The 6811-nt window shown below is 45.4% G+C and overlaps 1 pseudogene; it reads left to right on the forward strand.

Moving 5' to 3' along the window:
* The window catches only part of LOC139563181 (cryptochrome-2-like), a 24501-nt pseudogene extending 17920 nt beyond the window's left edge, over window positions 1-6581 (forward strand).
* Window positions 6582-6811: the final 230 nt, after the last annotated feature.

Raw genomic sequence — 6811 nt, forward strand, 5'->3', positions numbered from 1 at the left:
TCAAATAAGCAAAGAGAAACGACAGTCCATTACTTTAAGACATGAAGGTCAGTCAGTCAATCTGAAACATTTCAAGAAGTTTGAAAGTTTCTTCAATTGCAGTCGCAAAAACCATCAAACGCGATGATGAAACTGGCTCTCATGAGGACCGCCACAGGAAAGGAAGACCCAGAGTTACCTCTGCTGCAGAGGATAAGTTTTTTATAATTAACTGCACCTCAGATTTCAGCCCAAATAAATGCTTCATGGAGTTCAATTAACAGACACATCTCAACATCAACTATTCAGTGGAGACTGTGTGAATCAGGCCTTCATGGTTGAATTTCTGCAAAGAAACCACTACTAAAGGACCAATAATAAGAAGAGACTTGCTTGGGCAAAGAAACATGAGCAATGGACATTAGACCGGTGGAAATCTGTCCTTTGGTCTGAGGAGTCCAAATCTGAGATTTTTGTGAGACAGAGTAGGTGACCGGATGATCTCCGCATGTGTGGCTCCCACCGTGAAGCATGGAGGAGGAGATGTCATGTTGGGGGTGCTTTGCTGGTGACACTGTTGGTGATTTATTTAGAATTCATGACACACTTAACCAGTATGGCTACCACAGCATTCTGCAGCGGTACGCCATCCCATCTGGTTTGCGCTTAGTGGGACTATCATTTGTTTTTCAACAGGACAATAAGCCAACACACCTCCAGGCTGTGTAAGGGCTATTTTACCAAGAAGGAGAGTGATGGAGTGCTGCATCAGATGACCTGACCTCCACAATCACCCGACCTCAACCCAATTGAGATGGTTTGGGATGAGTTGGACCGCAGAGTGAAGGAAAAGCAGCAAGTGTGGGAACTCCTTGTGGGAACTCCTTCAAGACTGTTGGAAAAGCTGTCATCAACGCAAAGGGTGGCTACTTTTGAAGAATCTAAAATCTAAAATATATTTAAATTTGTTTAACACTTTCTTTGGGTACTACATGAATACATAGTTTGATGTATTCACTATTACTCTACAATGTAGAAAACAGTAAAAATAAAGAAGAACCCTGGAATGAGTAGGTGTCCAAACTTTTGACTGGTACTGTACATTTTGGGGAAGACTGGAACAGACTCTGGTCTGTCCCCCTCCTTACGGGAACAGACTCTGGTCTGCCCCCCTCCTTACGGGAACAGACTCTGGTCTGCCCCCCTCCTTACGGGAACAGACTCTGGTCTGTCCCCCTCCTTACGGGAACAGACTCTGGTCTGTCCCCCTCCTTACGGGAACAGACTCTGGTCTGTCCCCCTCCTTATGAATCCAGGATGTGGCCTTTTGTTAAAAATCTTAGAGGCAAAAACGGATCGGAAAAAATCTAATTCAGACGAGGGCTTTGCTTTGAAAAAGCTATATCAGCAGCTCAGAGCAATGAAGCAGTACCTCCCATTAATATTAATTATAGCACACTGTAGCAAAACTTCTGCAACTAAAAGTTCAGGTAGTCCCTCCCTGTTTCAGTCCATTTTCTTCCATTGGGTACAGTAACTAATGAATACGAGCTGGTTAGTGAACAGCTGTGGTTTCTCTGTTCTAGGATCATTGAGATGAACAACGACATGCCCTCGCTGACCTTCAAGCGCTTCCAGGCCATCGTCCAGCGGCTGGAGCTGCCCAAGAAGCCCCTCCCCACTGTCACCCGACAACAGATGGACTGCTGCCAGACAGGTATTGCGGCCAATCACGATGAGCGTTACGGAGTGCCCTCCCTCGATGAACTAGGTGAGGGACGTGTGTGTGTGTGTGTGTGTGTGTGTGTGTGTGTGTGTGTGTGTGTGTGTGTGTGTGTGTGTGTGTGTGTGTGTGTGTGTGTGTGTGTGTGTGTGTGTGTGTGTGTGTGTGTGTTGGTATCTCTCATCATCGTCTGCTAGTGATGATGAATCAGTTTGATTTGTAATGGAATTAATTTGACAAAAACAAAAATTATCGGGCAGGTTTTAAGAATCACGGCTTGGGTCCTGCTGCATGGAGGGGCGGGGTGACTGAGGCACTGGAGAGACTGAACAATCATATGGACAAAAAGGTGAGTCACCTGATCTGGGTGTATCCAGGCCTGGCATAGTGACCAGCCGGCCAAGGCTCCCTGGCCACCTCTATCACAAACACTGAAGATAAAGTTAGTGTGGATGCTTCTTCAAGTACTTTTCCTTATGATCAACCTACAGTATGTTTTTGTAGACACACATAGAGGTATAGCTCATTTGCCATCATGGCTAGTCACATGTGAAGGTTGGTCCACCACACATTGTACTGGTAGCCTAGTGGTTAGAGCGTTGGACTTGTAACCGAAAGGTTGCAAGATCGAATCCCTGAGCTGACAAGGTAGAAATCTGTCGTAATCTGATGATGATGTTTAGCTGTGTGTTAGAGCAGGGCTGCAGCAAAGACCTGCACACCCAAAGACTCCCAGAGGAGGGTTAGTTTTCACCATCTAACCAGACTCTCAGATGAGGGTCTATCTCTCTCTATCTGCTCATTACTGGGGTATCTTCAGTAGGAACCAAACGGGGAGGGACCTACCTGAATTTGTCCAATACAAACTAGTTCTCATTTTTGATTATTTTTTACCAAAAAAGAGGCGTGGTGACCGCTTTGTTATTGTTTCAGTTAAGTACTCTAACTTTAATAATGTATCTCTATTTGTTACAAGTGTTGAGGAGGGGTGTGTCTGTGTGTGTGTCTGTGTGTGCCTGTGTGTGTGTCTGTGTGTGTGTCTGTGTGTGTGTGTGTGTGTGTGTGTGTGTGTGTGTGTGTGTGTGTGTGTGTGTGTGTGTGTGTGTGTGTGTGTGTGTGTGTGTGTGTTGTGTGTGTGTTGTGTGTGGTGTGTGTGGTGTGTGTGGTGTGTGTGCTTTTTGTGTTTGAGCATTGGTTTAGGCCTAGGTGACTGGGTCACGTCTAGATGGGATACAGCTTTTGTCACATTGATGTCAATAGTTGAAATGTTTTGCATTTTAGCTAACCCTTACCCTTTTCCTAACCTTAACCTAATTCTCCTAACCATAACCTAATTCTCCTAACCTTAACCTAATTCTCCCTTACCTGCTAGGAAGAGTCCATTTTGACAAAAGCTGTATCCCTTCTGGACAACCAGGTGACTGGTTGAATAGTGTTATATTTCTATATGTGATGTATTGCAGGTGTTTGAGGAGCTGCTCCTGGATGCAGACTGGAGTGTGAACGCAGGCAGCTGGAGGTGGCTCTCCTGCAGCTCCTTCTTCCAGCAGTTCTTCCACTGCTACTGTCCTGTAGGCTTCGGCCGGAGGACTGACCCCAGCGGAGACTACATTAGGTACACACAGAGCGCACACACAGGCTGTCCAATCCCCACAGGCCCCTCTACAGTAGTGTACTTGACAGATTCATATCACAATGGAGACCAGTCTCTCGTTGAACACCCGAGCAGAGCTGCCAGGACGTCAGTCAGATTCACCTGGTTGGGAAACTTTTTGACGGCTCGATGTTTTTCCATCGGTCGACTGACAGGCGGTGATATGAATTGCTCTGTGTTGCATTGCTCTCCCCTTGAGCTAGTTTATGGTTGTGTAACGTCATGTAATTACATGGCTGGTAGCGTAACAGTCAGCCTTAGCCCTCATGCAACATCCAACATCAATGTGTGTGTGTGTGTGCGCGTCAAGACCCAGTCACGCTTCTCTGATTCAGCCATGTTTTATATTATTACCAAGGATCTATTCTAGAAGTAACTCTGTCAGTAACATTGTTTATATTATTACCAAGGATCTATTCTAGAAGTAACTCTGTCAGTAACATTGTTTATATTATTACCAAGGATCTATTCTAGAAGTAACTCTGTCAGTAACATTATTTTATGTTATTACCAAGAGTCTATTCTAGAAGTAACATTGTTTATATTATTACCAAGGATCTATTCTAGAAGTAACTCTGTCAGTAACATTGTTTATATTATTACCAAGGATCTATTCTAGAAGTAACTCTGTCAGTAACATTATTTTATGTTATTACCAAGAGTCTATTCTAGAAGTAACATTGTTTATATTATTACCAAGGATCTATTCTAGAAGTAACTCTGTCAGTAACATTGTTTATATTATTACCAAGGATCTATTCTAGAAGTAACATTGTTTATGTTATTACCAAGGACCTATTCTAGAAGTAACTCTGTCAGTAACATTATTTCCCATCGTCCCCTCTTGTGGCTGTGTTAACAGGGTCAAAGCTGCACCAATGGTGATGATGGGGGTTTTGTGGGTGGAACTAGAATTGCCCATGTTGTGTATGATGTCATTTCAGGAGGTATATACCCAAGCTGAAGGACTACCCTAACCGGTACATCCACGAGCCGTGGACGGCCCCCGACTCGGTCAGAAGGCCACTAACTGTGTGGTGGGGATGGACTACCCCAGACCCATGCTCAACCATGCACAGAGGAGCTGCCTCAACATATAGAGGATGAAGCAGGTCTACAACACGCTGTCCAGCTACAAGGGTCTCAGTGAGTTCACACACACACTCACACACTCAGTCACAGATAGGGGTGAGGGTTGTAAGGTAGCCAAGGTGCCAGACGCCAGGAACACTGTAGGCCAGGTTTTAGGAGGGACTGAACATTACCCCTTTCTTGTATATTTGTGCAGTTTCTATTTGTGAGTTGGTTATGTTAATGTACCCTTCTCTCTCTCAGGTTTACTTGGCTCCGTCTCCACAATCCAGGAGGAAGTGGAGTCGGCACTAATGACTGACAGCTCACAGACTCACGGCAACGTCAACGGTAAGTCACCTGATCATGTTTAGTCTCGCCGTCCTGTGATGTCATCATGTGACATCGTCGTGTCGCTACAAACACTGTTCGACTACTTCCTGTCCGACTACATGCCCAGGCAGTGCATTGCATCAACCAATGGTTGTGTGCAACGTCATCGACTGTGTAGTCGGGGCACCAGATTGTTACATCATATGATGTGGATAGCTGATATGTTAAATACCTATCCAGTCTGCATTGTAGTCAGACTGGAACCTGACCAGTGACTAAGATGTCTGATTTGATTATTAGTGTCTGGGCTTGAACTGCTGTTTCCCCGATGCTCAAACGTTACACGCAATGTAGAAGACCTGGATAACCGTTATTAGAATTATGAAACAATTTGATGTAATTATTTATATAATGACCTCTTCTAAAATGTGAGCTTTGAAAGTGGGTTGTGATTGTGACGTGAATGTAAAAGCTTTGGGATGTATGTGCTGCCACCTGCTGGCTGTTCTGTGTAACATCTCTGCTTTGCTTAGACGGGGTAGGCAAACTTTTTGATGCGTCAAGGACCACATCGGGATTTATAAATCCAACGGAGGGCCGCACAGATTTGTTTGTCCAAATCAATTTGCGAGAAAGGGAAGTTATTTGAAAATATCAAGGCCCATTGCAATATCAAGGCCCATTATAATTTTTCTATACTTTATATGCCATTTTAGACGTTCAAGAGTGGCCTCGAATAAAACAATTCCTACCCCTTTTTCTCCCCAATTTTGTGATATCCAATTGGTAGTTAGTCTTGTCCCATCTCTACAAATCCCGTACAGACTCAGGAGAGGCGAAGGTCGAGAGCCATGCATCCTCCGAAACAAGACCCTGCCAAGCCACACTGCTTCTTGACACACTGCCCGCTTAACCCAGATGCCAGCCGCACCAATGTGTCAGAGGAAACGCCATCCAACTAGCGACCGTGTCAGCGCGCATACGACAATGACATCCCGGCTGGCCAAACCCTCCCCTAACGCGGACGTAGTTACGCCTGTAGCACTGTGATGCAGTGCCTTAGACCGCTGCGCTAATCAGGACCCCAATGATTATTCCATTTTTTTATTCAAACCTCCCACGGTCCGGTTTGAATTTTATCAGCCCACTAAACTGTAACTAACCTGCAGTCATTTCATATCTGAACCCAGCCCACTAAACTGTAACTGACCTGCAGTCATTTCATATCTGAACCCAGCTCACTAAACTGTAACTGACCTGCAGTCATTTCATATCTGAACCCAGCTCACTAAACTGTAACTAACCTGCAGTCATTTCATATCTGAACCCAGCCCACTAAACTGTAACTGACCTGCAGTCATTTCATATCTGAACCCAGCCCACTAAACTGTAACTGACCTGCAGTCATTTCATATCTGAACCCAGCCCACTAAACTGTAACTAACCTGCAGTCATTTCATATCTGAACCCAGCTCACTAAACTGTAACTGACCTGCAGTCATTTCATATCTGAACCCAGCCCACTAAACTGTAACTGACCTGCAGTCATTTCATATCTGAACCCAGCCCACTAAACTGTAACTAACCTGGCTGAGTGTATTGCATACTGCATCCTAGCCACCTAACCCAGCAGAGGCCCTTGTGGTTCCAGACTCGTCCTCTCACTCCGGACAGCAAGACCGGACACCAGCGGGACCCTCGCCCCCGAGGAAGAGGGGCCGCAGCCCCAACCTGCTGGAGCTAACAGAGTGGGGCACCCAGGCCAAGGTCCATTGCTGCAGCTCAGCCCTTGTGGGGAGCTCCGACAGCTCCCAACAATAACACGTAAACACCACTTTTTTCCCCAGGGGTCTCTTGACAAAATAGTGGAACTAACAGTGGCATTGTGCCTCCCATGAATCATAAAAAGAAGTAAGTCTCCATACAAAATCATGTAAATGTTTTAGACGTCCTCTACTAGCAGACGGTAAGGATGTTACAGCAGTAGGCTGTCTCCTAAACCACTGGGCTTTGGGGAGGTGTTGGATCAGGCAGAACCTCCAGCTGTTGTC

The sequence above is a fragment of the Salvelinus alpinus genome, chromosome 33, assembly GCF_045679555.1.
Source record: "Salvelinus alpinus chromosome 33, SLU_Salpinus.1, whole genome shotgun sequence".
NCBI classification, from domain to species: Eukaryota; Metazoa; Chordata; class Actinopteri; order Salmoniformes; family Salmonidae; genus Salvelinus; species Salvelinus alpinus.